Genomic DNA, 19,618 nt, shown 5'->3' on the forward strand with positions numbered 1-19,618 from the left:
CAGCGCACCGCCCGCTAGTATGGGGGCCAACTACTACTAATACGTACGATACACACGCGTGTACGTACGCCATGTACACACAGACACATATGGCGAATTTAGAAAGTCACGGACAGCCTCTCTCACGAGCAGCGTCGCCGGCATCGTTCAATTTATTCGCCGACGCCATCGCTCCAACTCGGCTCTCCGCTAATTGAAAAGCGGACAAATTAACACGGTGAATGGATCGTCGCAATTTATAATGTCGCGGTTGCCGCTACGCCGACGAACGAGAACGCGATACCGGGGGTCGACAACGCCGCTGCGGGTTATCGTGAACACCAACGAAAAGCCACCGATAAATGCCAGACCGTGGAATGCCTGCGTTTTTCTTTATTTCTTTCCCAGGCTTTTTTTTATTGTATCGTTTCGACGACTTCCGCGTAGAAATTTTTTAAACCGGTTATCTCCAGCTTCGATGAAGAAATTTCATTAGATAAGGTAAACGTTGTGCTACATTTCGGAAATTTCACTTTTAAGATGAAAGTAGGAAAAATGGAATGAGCGCAGTGGTCAAGATTATCGAAGAATTCGTCGATAAAGTTGCTGTCTATTTCGCAACGGAACTGGTAGACTTTGCTTTCTGTAAATTGCTCATTATTCAAGTATATATATATACGTATATGATTGTATAGCGTATAGTATTCAGCTTCTCAGGGAACAAATGACTTACTTCTTCCTTCGTTTATCGTTAAACAAGTTTTAAAACAAATTTCAAAAAATGCTATCATTTTCCCCTATTCGACAATTTATGGAACAATCGGTGTACCTTCTAAATGAACCACGAAAATATCTTTGCGTGTTCTGTTACTTTTCACCCGTACACCAAAACCTCTAAATCTTTTTTCTTTCTATTTCTAACAAATCTTTCTGCAAGATAAAAAAGAACCTCAAAGAAGAAAGCTATTTAAAAAGGAGGAAAAGAAGAAGAAGGATCGCACCCTACCGCCACGCTCACCTTGCAAGGTAGAGTTTCGTGTCTCGCCGGCTCGCAGAAGCAACACGAATGGCATAGAACAATGGAAACGGTGAAACAGAAGGACAGATTCGTGGTTAGGAGAAACGGGGAGTCTCCGCCGTACGAGCGAACTGGCCCGTTAATGCGAGCCGTGCAACAAATACACAGGCGATGATTATCGAACTCGATTTGAAGGGGAGACAATAATTATAATGATTATATTGGAGCTGGAAGGTAGGCGGCCGGCGGCAAATAAATTACGGGTCTGCTCGCTGCGTGCGCTCCACATAGCGGCATAGGCGCGTTCGATAGATCCGTATCTGACCGTTCTGTTCTCGATAGAGAGCGCCACCGCAGCTGTTGGCTTCCGCAATTTTTTATCGGCATTAATACGACCGTGGCGAATGCACGTACTGTTGACGCGCGTCCTGTCTACCGAGCGTAAATACATTTACACGCCGGTAATTACGTTGTCGGATAAGTTCGCGACGGACCAATGAAATAGAAGGATCTTGGTTAACATACTCCCACTATCAGAAACGTCACTACTATTCACTCGAGGAATCTCAATCGCTTCTCAATGTCTCAATTCTCTCTCCTTTATTGAAACTTCATGGTCCCTGGTTTAAGACCATCTAATTTATAAACGTCAGACTTCTTTTTACCTCGTTTTTATAGATGAATCCGTGTAGAAGATTCTTATCGAAGGGTATAAAAATTACAGAGAATATGCGATATAAGTGGTCGCAAACTACGATATTTTCAGACGACCCGCTCTAACGTTGTGCCCTCCACACGCAACGTGAATATTCAATTTCTCCGCAGAGCCGTATACGCGGCCACTCGGTCGACCTTTCTCATTCTATACATCGAACAAGATCCACTGTCATATATGACGTCGTAGGATACATATTCCAGAATATTTCGAGTTAATTGAAACAGGAAGAACGGCTGCATTCACGATGAGCGTTAGAAGCGATTAAGCGGAACCGGAGGCGGTCGCGTGGCCATGCCAAAAAGCGGCATTTTTAAGCGGCGCATTCGGTTAAAGGCAACGCCAGCATCCGGGTGATCCCGTTCGTCGACCAGTTCGAACATTCCTACCAGCATTCCAGCATCGATTACTCGTGGACACTCCGATTGCTGGGCGATAGCCTCTCGCGATCACTCCTATCTACTCCGCGCGGAACGCATCTCGTAGAATATGCAGCCAACCTGCCGCCAATGTGTCTTCCCCGTGGATATTGTGTAGCCTTCCGCAGGACACCTAATTATACGATTGTCCTTTGCTCGTGAGCGTCGAGATATCGCGCACCGCGAACAGTTTAGTCTCGCGTCGGGCCAAGCGATTTCTTTCATCTTCCTCTTATTCTTCCTCCTCTTCTTCTGTTATAATTCTTCCTTCTTTCCAGCTTTACAACCGCTTCTTACACTTTTCCATTCGCTCAAGCGATTATCTGGTGTTCTCTTTTACCTTATTGTATATCTTCTGGCATCTTTTTTCCTTCGATTCTTTCTTATGATTTTTTTACTTTGTCCTTTGCATTTTACACATTATGACTAAAGGACGAACTCCTTTCCACGATTGAACTAATTTTGTTAATGCTTACAAGTTACAAGATACAAGCTATTAATATTAAAAAATACAAAAATAAATAAAAATGAAAAATTATGAAATTGTAAGTATATAACCTAGAAGTCACTAACCTAAAACCTGTCACTTGTCAATTTACTAATGTTATTGATAAATTATTGTACTTTGTAAGAAGAACTTCAAAAAATGTACTTTGATAATATTTTCCTTAACACGCCGTCCATTTTATGTCGAAGTTACTTTTTCGAAACGCATATAATGCAATTCAAGAGTATTATTTAAGTAGCAAAACAAGATATGCGTGAGTAAGATCAAATGTGTTAAACAGCTATTAATATTAAAAAATACGAAAATAAATAAAAATGAAAAATTATGAAATTGTAGGTATATAACCCAGAAGTTCATAACCTAAAACCTGTCATTTGTCAATTTACTAATATTATTGATAAATTATTGTACTTTGTAAGAAGAACTTCAAAAGATATACTTTGATAATGTTTTCCTTAACACGCCGTCCATTTTATGTCGAAGTTACTTTTTCGAAACGCATATAATGCAATTCAAGAGTATTATTTAAGTAGCAAAACAAGGTATGCGTGAGTAAGATCAAATGTGTTAAACAGCTATTAATATTAAAAAATACAAAAATAAATAAAAATGAAAAATTATGAAATTGTAGGTATATAACCTAGAAGTCACTAACCTAAAACCTGTCACTTGTCAATTTACTAATATTATTGACAAATTATTGTACTTTGTAAGAAGAACTTCAAAAGATATACTTTGATAATGTTTTCCTTAACACGCCGTCCATTTTATGTCGAAGTTACTTTTTCAAAACGCATATAATGCAATTCAAGAGTATTATTTAAGTAGCAAAACAAGATATGCGTGAGTAAGATCAAATGTGTTAAACAGCACTCGTTCATTCTCATTCGTATTTTCTTGTTCAGTATCTTGCGTTTTTACAATCTTCTGTGATTCGTCCACGTCCACTCCCACTTATTTCCTTCCAGTGTCTCCGGAAGAAGAAGCGTTTCCATTTGCTGGAGAGCTTCTTGTGTTTCTACCTGATTTACTACCACATTTCAAAATTAAGAATTAATCCTTTCAGTTCCAGAATCACCATCTCGCGTCTTGCAGGAATTCCAGCAACTTCTATTGTTTCAAGAACACGAAGGTTTCTACTTTTGCTATTCGTGAAAGAACTTTCACGGCTCGCAAGCTAAAAATCTCTGTATGAATTCGTGAAAGAGAGAGAGAGAGAGAGAAGGGATAATGAAAGTAGGCTAAAAGTGAAATTTCAGTTATTCGAGAATTATTCGAGAATTAATAAATTACTGCGAACATTACGCCAGACGAAACAGATAAAGTACATGAAAAAATTGTATTAAAGCAAACGGCCACACGCTAGTCAATTTGTTTCACACGTCCCCACGATTCAGTCTTATATTCTTATATCCTATCTTCAAACTAGATACACGGTGTTTCAACCGTCAAAGAAAAAGATCTCTAGAAAATCTGGAATTCCCTAGTCCTAGCTATTGGTCCGAATTTCTCCTCGAATCTAGTGGAATACTTGTGCACTGGCGCAGTCGGTGTCGTTCTCCGTCCTCGTCGTCCCGGTTCGCGCCGCTTCGCTCGTCGCGGTGAAGATTGTCGCGCGATTAGCGCAGACCCCAATGTCACGGCGGAAGATACATTGCTCTCGTGGCCTGGTCCGCGCGCTATACGTGCGCCATGCATACTCGGCGAGGCTTATACGGGGCCCGTTTATATACGGTAACACCGTAAGTGCATAATCGTCGATCGCATCTCCTTGCACTTTGCGTCAAGCCACGGCACCTTGTACGTCGGGCCGCGCGACCGCCCCGTCAAAGATCCTCGTATCTGGCGCTGTAACGACCTGACGTTTGCCGTGTAGCTCGCGAACCGATCGGATGTCACGCCTGCTGTAAGACTGACGCCTTTAGGAACGCCAATTGAAGGCTTATGAAACGGCCACTGTCCATTCGGAAACGTTCCATTCCATTCGACACGATTTCCACTCTTCCTTGTTTCTTTCTAAAGAACTTTATCTTCTCCTTTTTCGTGGAACAAGCGATGGACTTTATAATAATTAATAATAAGTGGAGTGCTGATTTTTGTGCATTTACGGGACATTTAGTTTCTGGAATTTTTGGTCGGTATATTGTACCGATAACATTAGAAATGAGCTAACATTCCGTAGAGCGTGTAATTACTTTAGATCTCTATCTGCATTAATTAGTTTACATTCTTGTAGTTTTTTTTAATTGATCCTCGGATAATATAATATAATACAGTATGCAATAGGTATTGGTGTGTAATGTACATATACTCTGTTTATGTAATAACTATAAAATAGGTAGGCAGTATATGAATATGTTATACGTTCCCCGTTCAGTATCAAATTCTTAGACTTCTGATTTTAGTGAGAATCCAAAGAATTAAGGATATAAAAATGAACAGAATATTCATACGATGAAGAAATATGTAAAATATCCAAAATATAGCGTCCGTTATAATATTTAGCGGAAGAAACTAAACTCTGTTTTAAACCGGTTGTATTCAGATAAATATAAATTTGCATAAACACCCACACTGTCATGATGGGGAATGATAATAATGGTGCCTATTATTTTATTATTGAATTTTATCCGAAGTTAGGATGGATGGATAATACCGAGTGTTGATACATTGTAGAAACCAGGTAATGACCTAATAATGCAATTTATAGTGTCGTGGTTTGTGACTCACTATGGCGCTGTGTGACGCCTGTTGTAAAATATGCATAGCGTTCAGGAATGGAGCAGCAAGTGGCGCGTTTTCATATGTTGCGCGACATTTGACATTTACACGTGCCTCGGTATGCAAACTGTGTCGAGTATTAACTAGCACGAGACATTCCTTCAACGTCAATAAATTTTGATACAAATTGCATAGTACTAATTATGAAGAATCGTTGTTATGTTTATGCGTTTCATTCGCTGGAACCAGACCTGTGGCGACCTCAACGGAAGGATTAATATTCAGAGCAGAAATTTTCCGCCTTTCCCAAAAAGACATAAACAAACAATCTCTCGCAAAATTTATGTTTTATCCGACCGTTCTTGCTCGATAGCCAAACTGAATATTCAAATTTCCCGGCATGAATATTGATTTAAAGAAAAGACCGTGACAGGTAAAAGGAAAAACACATGGAACAATGTGCAAAAGGAAGAAGAACGAAGATTGCGGGTGCGGGGTTCTAAGAGGTACACGCAATCGAAACAAAGTATCGTATAGTGACTCGCTGGACATTTGTGATGCGCGTGGCGAAGAAATGCACAACGATCGTTGTGTTTAGCGAAGAAAGGCCGGTCCGCCTGTAACCGGGAGGACGTTTGTATGGCAAGACGATGGCAGCTCTATCGGCATTACCAATTGTGAACACCGCGACTTTTATCCTCTGCACGGCCAGATAGCCGCTTCTCCAGGGCCTGCACAAAAATTCCGGTATCTGCATCCAACCGCCTCGCCCTTGCCTTCGACTCGCTCCTCCTCTAAGCCATCGAGGCCCAAGAGCCTCCTCTCTGTCTCTCCAATCTCGTGAAATCGATTTGACCGTATTGAATTACCAGCGAAGTATATACAAAAACTATCCGATCTAGCAGAGACTTTTTTGGCAAGTGATATCTTTTAGAGTCATTGGACTTCGTAAGAGATATGACATGAAATGAAATATGAAATATTGTTTACAAATAAAATTAATCAGGCGAATTTCTTTCCTTCGACACAAACAAACTATAGTGTATATATAATAATAATAAATAATATAATTAATCATATAATATCACAATCGTCCTACAAACGATACATAGCGATTTCTTTTTATGTTTCTTTGGAAAGAAATTTCATCGTCTTAATATTTCGATCACAAAGCTAAAAGAGTCGTTGAAACAGATCTACAGCTGCGATCGAAGACCGTTTACTGTAACGAAAAGACGCAGGGGTAAATACCAACTACAGAGGTGCAACAGAGCAATTCAAGGCTTGAGAGTAGACCGTACGACCGGCTGATGATTCAGCTTGGTTCATTACTCACGCAGCTTTTTACTTTAATCACATTAATGAAGCATTTAATCTCGCCGCGTGTTTTACAAGCCGCCGGTGTGTGGCCTATCTCAGCTACGTCGTTGACGAGGATTTCTCGCCGGTTACCCATGAAACCCTAACCCTCCTCTTGCCGTCATTTCACTCTCGTACCGGTTGGTTCCCGACGAACACGACGAACCCTTGTCCTTTCGCTTTCATCCATCTTTGGATTATTATTTTCTTGTTCTCCCACCCTCCCGCGGTGTCCGCTAATAACCGCAGCTCGTTTAGGCCCGTTTACACCTGTACGCTCGTGGCAGCGTCCTTTATCTTACAGCAAGCCAAGCACGCACCATTACGGTAATATATTTTATTACAGGTGCTCGTCTTTATGGTCCACTTATCGCCGCGAGAATATCAGAGCGAAGGTGTAATCGAAATCGGTAGAAAACCGGATTTTGTATCGACAGCTGCCTCGCACGGACACGGTACCACTATCATCCCATGCCGATATAAACCGATCTGCCGATTCATAATCGGGTAATTCGAATGATACGCGATCTTCCTTGTAAAATTAAGAAACTTACCCGGAAGAATCTCTTTGACGGAGACCGCCATCTTAATAATTTGCGCACGAAATGTGCGCAGTTGTACTCGCTGTATAGAGTTCCCGGTATAATTTATCGCGCAACCAGGCTAGACAACATCCTCTTTCCACTTTGACGATAATAATAGTTTTACACATCAACCTTCCTTTATATCGTTTGCCATTCGAAACGTCCACGGAGCGTTCGCGATTATGCTTTCAGCGACAATTTATGAACACCGTGGTCAACACCCCGTAAACAAAGCGGCGGCTACGTCCTTCGCGTTCGCCCATTAAACTCGCAATCAAGTGTTCCCGGAACCGCGTAAAAAATTCACCGTTCACACGAAAGAGACCGTGTACCGTGGAAACAAAAAGAGAACACGAGCGCGTAAGAGACGATGGAAACGTGATCGCGGAGGATACGAAGTGGCCGCGCGTTGTCGCGTGTGTATCGAATACCCCGATAAAATCTGCACTCATTGTCCGGCTGATCAGACAATAAATTCCCGGGGCGGTGAAATTTTTGTAAAAAAAACAGAAAACAGTCGCTAGAGCTGCGCGCAAGGGCAATAGGTGGTTGAAACGCACGCGAGCGTGTGGACGCGCCGTCTAGCTTCATTGTTTCCCCGAACGAGCAATGGCGAACGCAGCGGCGCGTCCGCTTGACATCGGTCGTAATGTAATAGGTACAGTGGGTTGCTTACATTATGCCGGGAAAGGAAGATGCACGCATGTGCTTCGCAAGTCCTGGGGCGGTGCAACGTCACTTACCTGAAACAATAAATTACATACCGTTACGTTGCGTACGTATTATATGCGCATATATAGGTAACTGACTGATTTACGATCGCCTCTGCGTAACGTGCGGCTCGTACATGTGCTTACAAGCGCGCTCGTGTACAGAAGCACCTGTACATACGTGTCTACGAAAGTACTATGGAGACCCCTTTCGTCCGAACCGACACCGATAGAACGGATGTTCCAGAAAATTTTTAATCCCAATGAGATATTCCTACGTGGCTTTTTCATTTTGACATTGATCGATTTTACCGTCTGTTAGCGCAATCTGTATTCATTCTGAATATGATCGTCGTATCATGAGAGGATATTTGTTATTTGTGTGACAAGTATCGTAGGTTATATCGAAATCTATTTTTTCTATAAATTTTGTAAGGTTTAGGTAAGAATTCTCTGAAAAGGTTGGAAAATTCTAACTACCATTCTACGTTGATCAATAAAATTCTATTAGATTAGCTTAAAGACTCGTTTTCATTTTTGAACAAGCAACTGGTTTATTTTTTTCACGATGACGGAGAAAATACGCGTAATAAACACGAGAACATAATCATATCAGCGGAACGTGGGAAAACCGTAGAGTAAAGCAACGAGAGATGAAATTCAAAGTTACCGGCTGAATATCAGTGAATCCGCCAAAATGCACGCAAGGTAAGGTTACGTTTCGGACAAGTGAACGTCGTCGGTATCCGGAGCATGGCCCTGCATCCTTACATTCTCATTGGTCAGTGTTGAACGTACGCCTGCACTTATTGAGTCCACTGTACACGTGGTGCACGCTTCGATCTGCCGATCATGCTACCGGGTCTCCCGATGCACACACTGAGACACGTTATGCGCGCGATTCGAAACGAAACGACGGTTGCGGCATGAGCGCACGACGAATCGCCGGCAAAAACGATGTGCGAGAATCGATTCGAGTGACTCGACCGATAATCGCACGAGAGCTCGATATACGGGAAGGAAGCCGCTCAACTTCAATTTCGACGTGTGATCTGATCGAAGGACTGTGTGCGTGTTAAGTACGACGGGTGCACTAGTAACTTTGACACGGTATCAACGGTGTGTGATCACAGGATTTGTGCCGAGCAACGTTATCGAGACGGAGCCAGACGACAGGATCGACTATGCGGACGAAACGATTTCATCGATAGTGTAGAGTACGGTGACAAACATTGATGGCACACTAAAACGTCGGACGCGCGGAAAGAAGGAAAAGGAGGAGGACGAGGAAAAAAAGAGTGGCACGAGACAGACTGGAGACACCACATAAACCTTCCCGACCGCGAGCCGCCACATAAATATAATAGGGAAGGTAAGGCCTCGTGATGGTTGGTCGGCATTGCCCGCCGAACCGTCACGGACTCAGCACGTCGTATAGGTAGGGGGAATTCGCGCGGGGGTGGGGTGAGATGGGTGGACGTGTCAGGGGCAGAGTGGAGGTTGAAGAGGGAGGGCAGTGGTGGCCGACTCCTCTCTCTACACGGTGCAACACACGGCGGCGTGAAACACGGGGAAACGGTACGAATGATCGATGGGATTCTGCGCCGTTGCAGGCATGCCATGGGTGTCTATTCCCCACTACCTTTTGCCGGTGAGCTCGACGCGCACACCATCAAGCAAAACCCCCGCTCTTCACAACTCACGCCGCCTGGTGGGGCGCGCGCACGTGGTGGTTCGCTAGAAACTTCTTCGGAATCGCCATAGATGACGCTCGGAATGTCGTCGCCATCTGCGCCATCTAGCAGCCAGACGGTGAACACAGTCGGTAAAAAACGGAGAGTTTTTTCGAGAGAAATTTAACACAGTAAGAATTGGCGGGAAAAATTTGCTAACACGGATTATTGAATTTATTGATATAAATATTATATCAATAATTTATTACATTAATGGTTTTAAGATAAATAAACGTCATTTACGATGACATACTTTACAATCGATTAGCAAGTTTGAATAAATTGTATTGTTCTAATTAAAATTTTTCTCCTGGCAATACGAAAATGTTCGATTTCTTTTAACAGAGAAGTAGCTGAGAAACGATATTGTACGTTTGAATGAACAACGCGAAAGTATGTATCATACTCTAATATAAATGAAATTAAACAGGTAATATACAATAACAGGCAAATTAAATCTACTCGTTCGATAGAAATTTCGCAAATATATTTCGAATTTCGTGTTTTCCAGTTTGTATAAAAAAAAAAAGCGAATAAAGTCCGTGACGTATTAAACGTGAAAGCTTTTGTAACAAATGAACCGAGCGGCGAATATAGATGGCGATTAGACTAAAAAATGCATAAACAACAGTACGCGAGCAAATTTCCAAGGTTGTTAAAGTTTCAGCTCGACTGGCGAATAGTTTGCACGTGAGTGAGTCGCGTTTTCCGCAGACCTACGACAACACACGCACCGAACAAATGTATTTGCATACAAATTGAAATTTTCGGTTTCCTTCTGTCCGTCCCTAATGTTCAACGAACAACGCGCGAATATGTGTGTCGCGAAATACTGTGCGATCGGTGCGTGTGTTTATTACTTGCGAATGCCTGTCACAATTCATCAACCTAATTGCGGCATTGTTAAACAACTCACGAATCGGTGGTCCGTGTATGCGTGGACTGTAACGCAGTCCGGCCTGCGTGCCGACGGGCGCCTCTAAAATGCTCAAGGCGAAATTTAGTTACGCGGTCAGCTCGCGCGCGCACACGCGTCCATAAACCGGGAACGCGTTAAGCATTCGTGAAATGCGATCGGAGGACCACCCGTACGTCGTTGCTCTTTCCATCGCATTCGCCATCAATATCCGCATTACGACGTTCGTGATCGAGGGACGCGATAAAAATGCCTGAGTGAAAGGTGCCCGAATGCCTTAAAAACGTCTGCAAGATTATACAGAGAAAGAAAGGAATAAAAGAAAAAAAGACAGAAAATAAGAAGGAATTTGAAGTTCCGTTGTATATATCACAAGGTTATGACTAAATGAGAGTAACGATAATCGCAGGGTAAAGGAAACGGAAAGTCGTGGTGCGAATGAAATTAATCTAGCAAAGAGTGACGGGCCGAGCGTGGAAGATTGAATGCCAGAAAGTACTGAAATTCCCAAGAACACGATCGTTATATAATTAGTCTCACTCGACCACGCAGTGGGTATCGTGGCACCACCAACGGGGATTCTACATTATAGTAGGAAAGTAGTGCAAAGCACGGCAAAGCAATTGATCAATATAGCGCCAACAACCCTTCGCAGCCACCCTTCTTCAGCTTCCAGTTCTCGTCGTCTACCCTCCCGCCCGCCCTGTCCCTCTCTCTCCCTCCCAACTCCCAACGGCGCAGAGAGAACGCACCCCCATAACAAGTTTCTTACTCATCTTTTTCGTTCAATAACTCTCCATCCAAGATGGCCACCGCGGTCGTCCCTCATTGGTTGGGGGAAGGGGTGGTCGCAGGGGTCTGTACGGGGTTTGGGTGACCCGAGAGGCGAGGAAACCAAGAGAGGCAGCAAGTGAGAGGGAAAGAGACGGAAGGGAGGAGGGGTTGGTAGCAGTGACGCCATCTATCTTCCGTTGCCTTGGCTCGGCGTAACATAAGGCAAGATAAATTGCGGGATCTCCCGGGTTCTTGAACCTTTCTGGCAAATTGCATAAGAATATCCACCCTCCACCCCACCCGCTCTCGCCCTTCCCGCCCCCTCCAACTGCCCTCGCGGCTCCAATGGAATTGGAATTAACTCGAATAAATCACCTCGGTGGCTCTCTACGGCTACGCAGAGAGTTGCTCGTCTCTTCGCTCGAAGGAGTTCAAATTTCTTTTTACAACGATGTACTGTCACGTCTCGTCTCTTCTTTTTCTTCTTTTCGAGTGACAACAGGGAATCGTTGTACGACTGCGTTGGCAAACGATATGTAATTGACGGTAATAAAGCGTCTTGCATCTTGCTTAAAACTCTTTGTTACGATACATGTTACGTAAGAGAAACGAAACGTCGCATCACTGTTTTCTCAAAGTTCGTACTTCTAATTATTAAGTAATTTTTATAACGACCAATATTTTTATTTTATTGGAATAAATAACGGACGATAAATTAATATCCTACATTTTGTATACCCTGATTTATCGCGGTCGTTATTAAATTTTTCCAAATAACAGCGTACATAATCTAAGGCTAAACACCATATTCGCTGTTTGCTTTGCACTTTAGAGGACGTGGGAATTACCTTGGTAAATAGCCGCGTAAAAATAATAACGCAATGTTAAATAATACCGTTGTTTATTGCCCAATGAAAATTCGCATATTTCACAAAACTTCCAGCAGGCAAATAGAGGGTATTATGTCATGGCAATTGTAAAGGCGAAGAGTAAGTGGAAGATAAAACGATCGAATAGTCGTTGGCCACTACCAGGGTCATAAAGCAGTGCTGGCATCTGGCGGCATTCGTGAGAACAAACGAAACAACGCATAGAAGACGAAGTATTGTGTGCGCGGGCGCATCATGGTCCATTGATCGAAAGATATTGTAACTCTGCAAAATCAGCGGAAGACAAATTTTTAGGTCTATCCCGGAGACTTTATGACGCTTACATCGTCCCAATTTTATTTTCCGTTACGAGAAAAAGAACGAGAAGATCGACTGACACAAATTCAACCAATTAACTAACCCGTAAAAAGACAGTGTATGTACGAGTAGATAAAACTAGACAAAATATACCTGAGAAATTTACTATCAATTCTGACACAATTTGGAAGCAACATTTTCTCTGTTGTTTTTGCTATTATATAAATAATAATGATATTTATAATATTTTCAATTTAATGTTCTATACAGATCCCAATAGAATAAAATAGTAATCTTAATAGATGTAGAAATATCCAGAAATCGTTGATTTGCATGTGACCGTTACGGGATTCCAACCCTTTCCTTTTGTATGTATTTCAAACGATATCTCAGTTGCACGCCACACCATGATGAACCCCCACTTGGCTGTTTCAAGCGTGGTAGGGAACTGGTTATCATTGCCAAGTGGCTGGCTTTCCGTATTGCTTTCCGTATATTGTGCCAGGTCAGTAAATCCGAAACCGAGCTTTACGATTTGTTTACTCCACAGTGGGTTATGGGACCTGGTTATATAGCCATAGGTATGCGGGGGCCACGTGATCACGGCCATAAACGCGTCTGTTATGCGCTCGTAAACTGTGAGAGCCCCACTCGACGGTTACCGCTCACAACCGGCAGTCCTCCCACCGCGATAGTCCATCGTAAAACAAGCGTTTTACGATTGCTGCCTATCGCTGATGATACCGGCACCGTGCGGTCAAAAAGTACTTACGCCGTCGTCGATATCGCCACCCCTAAAAAACCTATTCGCACCTTTTTTTCCTGTCGCCAAAATTGAACATCCAGTCGACGATATTGACCCTTTTTTCTTTTCTATCGAAACGTCTTTATCGTATCTTACGTGATGTTAGAAACGATGATTCGAATTACATAGTAACGACATATTAAGAGAAAGAAATTGTACTTCATGCAGACATATAATAAAGGGGTAACGAACCCGAATACGATCCCCGTAATAGACCACACACAAGTCCGAAAGATTTACAATTCGGGAAGCGTGGAACAAAGTGGACCGGGGCTGTTGGAAAATCTAGATGCTTCGAGAGTAGCCGAAAACCTTGTTGACCCTGTCATATATCAAAGAGAACGTATTGCGATCGCATGGTTCCGCAATCCGCGTAACCAGAGCGGCGTGGCGCGGCGCACGGGTGTATCGGATAACAGATCGGCGTAACAGTTTCGCGTGGCGATCGGCGCGCCCCTGGCGGTCAGCGTCCGATCGACGGCCGGCCGTATCGGCGATGACGCTACGCCTCGCTACGTCACCGCTCGACGGAATGTAGCCCTGACGTCATTCGGTCTATAGACAAGGATAAACGACGGCGTGTGCTTGTGACGTAACATCGAGCCTAGGAGAGAGAGAAACCCATGCCAGCCATACTGGCGTAGGTAGGGGAAGGAAGAAAAGGGAGCCATTATAGAAGGGGCGCGACTAGGCTGAATCCTCCCCACCGACCGGTCGGCCCACCGAGGAAACAGCTGTCAGCTGCGTGGAGTTGCGGACCCTGTCGTCTCACCCACCAACCCTCCTTTCCCCGTTACACCACGTGTCGGTGTGCGTTCGTGTATGGTTACTTGCCTGTTGGCGCGCGCGCGCTCGCGTGTGTTTCTTCTCGTTTCTCCGACACAACTCTACACGCGATATGTACGTGTATTTCACCAAGCTGATGCACGCACACGAGTAAAAGGCGACCAGCCAGCCAGCCACCCACCCCCGATGTTAAAATATTCCGGTGGGCGAGCGAGCGCGGGACGGGAATAGCCCGGGAGAGTTATGGCCGCCTCCGAGACTCAAATAACTCTTTAATCCGCGGGCGCGTGTACGCTCTTCGCGCTCCTTTCTAACGTACGTATCTCCGATCTTCTTTCTCCCTTTGTGCCGCTTTCTTTTGGCTGATTTTCCTGGTTGGGCGCGACTACCGCGTGAACGTTCACGCCTTTGACTATTTGTAAGACGTTTTAAACGAAGAAAGTAGTTTGTGAAAAATTCATCGAAACTCCGTGTGACAGAGCATTTTCTCTCGCTTTCCTTTTCTCTTTCATTGATGCACGCTTCGACTTGGGACTCTCCACTTTCCACTTTCATCTGCTATAAATTGGCTAATTAAACTGCCGATGATATTCTCGCGTTACGCTCTGTCTTCTTTACTGCTGTCTTTTATAATATAAGCTTCGCGTTACACTGTGTCTTCATTGCCGTTTTGCACAACGTGGTATGCACCTTTATTCCTATTTATAATGGGTAATCAGCACGTTCGTTAGTCGTCAACGTTTAAATTGGCCAGTAGTAACGCGAGAGTAACGCGGCAACAAGTGCTCGAAACGAATTGATCGACGTATTTATGACAAGCCCGGGCAACCACTGCATAAAAGAACGACGGCAAGCGCGTTAAAGAACCTATCTTCGCGATTGTAATTTCATTCCAGCGTTGCTACGCAGCGTAGCGAAGACGCGCGTGGTATATGTTTATGATAAGCTTGGCAAACCGTAAAATAAATGTACGTTTGTTTTGTTAGCCAAAACGCGGCGAGTTAAAAATTTCACGCGGTACGTCCGTATATTCTCAACGAAATTGCTTGATTTATTGCTAGGTTACCGAAACGTGTTTACGGCGGAAATATTCTAACTAGTTCTCGAATAACATCATTCGTTAGACAAATTTCAAAATAGTTACAAAAACACGTGTCAACGATATCGTAGTCAAAATAAACATAAACAAATGTATACCAATGTTATGACCTCTTATTATACATACTTTTTTAAGTAAACCTCCATCGATGTCATAGAAACGGTGCTTCAATTAAACGCAAAATGAAATGAAAATCCAGAAACAGAAAAAAAGACGATAGAAAAAATTTTCCACGTAGCGTGGAGGGAGAGAAAGAGGCGCGTTGGTCAGTTCCAATAAAGAGACATCAATAAACCGAAAAAGGAATACGACGAGACGGTCTCGATCTCGATCGGCGATCTCGAGCAACGATACCGATTGAGTCGCGCGACACGAAGGTACACAGTCCGCGGGCCGTCGATCCCGTCACACGAATTTGTCGCGGATTAAAAAATTCCCCAGAATCCGGTCGTATTGATGCAACGTGGTCGACGGCGGTAATTAAATGCAACTTCGTCGTCGCTTTTTTTTTGCTTGTTTCGCATGGAAATCGGTGCATCCCACGTTATTCTGTCCTTTTGTGCATGTGTACGTGTCCTGAGGAAGGAGGGCGCGCTCGCGCGCGTTCACGGGCGTGTCAGTGTGCACGCAAATTAAATATCTGAGGTGGTTCGCGTGTAAGAATACACACGTTCGCCAGGGCGCCAGAAAGATATATCGTTCCACCAATTTGTTCTTCGTGAGGAAATCCATTATTAGGCGAAGCACGAACTTTTGCGACTAATTGCGAGCGTTGTGTGCACGCGGGCAACGCCGCCGCCGCCGCCACGGTGAAACTTCTGGAACACGAGCGCCGCGCGTGTACAAACCGCTCGGCTATGCGTAGACGCAAAAATAATGTGTTCATAGGTCATTGCGACATTAACGATTCGTTCGCTGATAAGTGGCTAGCAATACGCCGTTTAAGGACACTTTACGATCTTTATTCGTAGCTCGATAAGCGAACTCTTACTTTCACGTACTCCATTTTACGCCGTTTCGCGCGTTCTCGTGACCTTTCCCTGTTCGATAAGCGTCTTACGCTTCGAAGGATCTTAGCTGTACCTTTTTAAAGGCCTGCGGAAATCGCAAATGTAATAAAGGAGCCGCGGTGCCGATCCGTGACCGAGGAAACACGAACGATGGTCGTTCTTGATAACAACGAATTGCTAATGCGGTGAAACTTCGGTAATTCGAATTTTAAGCAGACAGTTAAAATTGTCGCGGTTCAAGGAAATTCAACTCTTCAAGTTCGATTAATTATTTAAAAAGAAGTGAAGCCTGACATATATCTAGTTCCCTAACCCCTCCAAGTTTTAGAAGCAGCGATAATCAAATTGTTATTCATTGAAGCAAACTGCAATTTGTAAAGGTTAGGTTTCCTTCTCAATTTGTATTATACAGATAAAATAAAATACCTAGATATGTTGCAAAACATAAAAGATGTAACTTAGAAAAAAACGAAGCTGGCACCCCGCTGGGGGTAGCCACCCCTTTTTTTTCTTTTCTTTTTTCTTCACCAATAAGATATAACACTTTACCAAATGTCCATAAGGACAAATTGTAAAATAACCAAAATAAAAAAAAAAAAAAAAAATGTTGCAAATAATTCGGGACGAAGTAAGTTTATATTTCAACTTGTTGCGATTTTCAAGTTGTAAGTTTCGAATTACCGAGTCTCGAATTTCCACAGCAATGTGATAATATGATACCTTCTTTCGCGTCCAATGATCGAATTAAACGATGCGGAAAAATTTCGAAAGTCTTCGGAGAAAAGAATCGTGGAACGAAAATCGACAGTTTTTAGCTGGTGGAATAAAAGAGAAGTAGTCCCTAAGAAGCTTAGATGCCGAGGAGGAAGTCGACATTATTGTCCTTTGGTAAACACGTAAAAACTGGCAAAAGACTCGCACCAGTAAAAAAGGGACTGTCGTCGATCGTAGCTAGAACAAGGACGAGGATAGCCCCTCTCAATGGCAATGGTAGATAAGCGAGGCCTAAAAAGGTCCAGCTTCGAAATCGTCTCGGTAACTATAGAAGGTCAAACGACAACGAAAAGTCAGGAGGAACAACCGCAGCACGCTGTAAAGCCATAAATCTACGCTTTGGCGTTTTTATACGGCTGAAAAAACCTGGAAAAAGAAGACCCTGTAAAAAAAGAAGAATGTCCAATCGAACAAACCGTGTTGGAAGTCGTAAAACTCGTTACAAAGTCATCGTACTTCTCCATTGACGAAGCAAGTCCTACGTGATTTTACGGCCGATTCGTGATAGATGGAAAGCCCAAAAGCCCGTACAAAATTCCTTGTTTCTAGCGACACTCGAAATAAATAAAATGGAATTTGATTGAAAGAGCATTGTCAAATTCTATTTAATTAGTCGCTAAATTGGATATATTTCTACTGCTGTACGAAATAGAGACAATTGAGACACGATTGGAACAGCATCGTCAAATATTACTTAACCGATCGCTAAATCAAATATATATAATTCTATCGAATGAAATATAAAAAAAACCTGCTTATAAAATCGTTGTAAAACGTTATGTTACTAAATAAAATAGGAAAATTTAGTCTGGATAGTACCCGACGCAAAGCAGTTTATTGGAAACAAAGGAGTTAAATAGAAGGATCATCGCTTCGTACGTGGAATTGAAAGGGGCGAGCAGCAATTGACGCTCGGGGGCGTCAACCTGCACTAAATAAATCACGCTGATCGACCCGGTGATCGGTAATCAGAGGAATAAACCAGCCAGCCGTACGATAAGATAGACTCGGTTCGTCCAATCCGGCGGGATAATTATTTTGCTGCATCGGTCAGGTAAAGTTATCGCGCGATGCTAGATAATCAAATCTCCGGAGCACATTTTCGTGCAACGTTTGGAAGGATAAGGTAGTGGTGGGCCTGGTCGGTCCAAGGTCGGGTCGAGCAGCCCCTGCACTCATAAGCGAATGAGGACAACAGTCGGTCATCGTAGCGGCCGTAAATCAAGCGTTGGCGTTTTTCGGCTGTGCTAGCGCAGTCAAAAAAGAAAAAAAGATCGAGAAAAAAAGGGAGGCGTCGGGGCAAAAACTCCGCTCTGTCCGGCTTGTTATAAGCGGTCCTCCGCTCGGTTAGCCAGCCGGATGGCGAGGCAAGCCTCGAGCGTGGGGTGAGGTGGGTCTTAAAACGAGAGAGTCCGACGCGACGGATACAACGAACAGGGTGAAGAGAGACAACGCCGAGAGAGAAGAAGAAGAAGAAGAAGAAGAAGAAGAAGAGAACTTTAGCAGGAACAATGCCTAAAGTCACGGGGAAGAATGCGGTCCGTCGGGCTACACGAGGATACACGGAGGAACTTCGTGGGTGCCCATTGGTCGCCCATCGATACTCTTCCCAACGGGAAGACACACGCGCTCTCTTCCCGACCGGCGACAAATACATCGGAGAATTTACTGCTTCGCCGGTCGTTACGTCATTTGGCCTCTTTCAAGTGAACCGCGCGGCCGCGTTGCTCTCGCGACTCTTTGTCGTCGATCTGCTGCGCGAGAAGTCGACGCCAATGACGTAAATGACGCCATGTTGCTTCGACGATTATCGCTTCTTTAATCGCCGAACCACGCGGATAAAAAGATCTGGATCTGCGTGTCGTTCGTGTCCGATTAGAAGATAGCTAGTCTCGTCGTCTGATTCTATTTCTTCGCGTGCTGCAATATCCACGATCGAGATGCAACGTAACTCGAAGAAAAAATTGCGGGAAGAACGTCAGCGTTGGAAAAATAAAAAAACTGGTACAGTCGAGGTATAGTACGGCGGGAGAGTAGCAAATTACAAGCGCGTGTATGGAGCGACGCGTTTCGTCGTTTCTCGCGTGTTACCCGATCGTTCTCCAGATGATCGTGCATCGATAAACGACGATTGTGCAATTGCTACCCATTGTACTCATTTCAGAAGCGGCGCTGCTATGAATACAATAGTAAACGTTTCAAGAACAAGACGTAAACGGCGTGGACACACGATGCGCAACGTGTATCACGGCAGCCAACCGGGAGGGGTTTGCTGAAATTTTTATACGATAAAACACGAATCGTCGACATCCTCTAGTATGGCTGTATTTAGTCGTAATTGCAGATTATCTACCCTGTAATTGCCGCCTCTTTGCGAGCTCGTGTCTAATCGAGCATCGCGCGCTCAATTTGCGAGAACATTAACACGAGCGATCGGTCGATGAAGACGCGAATGAACGAGATTCTATACAGACGCTCCGGGGTGTTCTGTAATTTTTGTCCGTTGCAACGCGTCGTTAGG

The 19,618-nt window shown here is 43.8% G+C and overlaps 1 protein-coding gene across 3 annotated transcripts in view; it reads right to left on the reverse strand.

Moving 5' to 3' along the window:
- Positions 1-19,618, reverse strand: part of LOC132915495 (homeotic protein antennapedia-like) — a 176,298-nt gene that overhangs the window by 103,404 nt on the left and 53,276 nt on the right. The window contains exon 1 of one of the 3 annotated variants that reach the window (XM_060975358.1): positions 8,684-8,925. The exons of the other annotated variants lie outside the window; for them this stretch is intronic. The gene's annotated coding sequence lies outside the window, so the exon portion shown is untranslated. Of the gene's footprint in view, positions 1-8,683; positions 8,926-19,618 lie in introns of those variants that run through there. 3 annotated transcript variants of the gene reach the window in all.

Source organism: Bombus pascuorum, chromosome 17 (genome assembly GCF_905332965.1).
Source record: "Bombus pascuorum chromosome 17, iyBomPasc1.1, whole genome shotgun sequence".
Taxonomy (NCBI): domain Eukaryota; kingdom Metazoa; phylum Arthropoda; class Insecta; order Hymenoptera; family Apidae; genus Bombus; species Bombus pascuorum.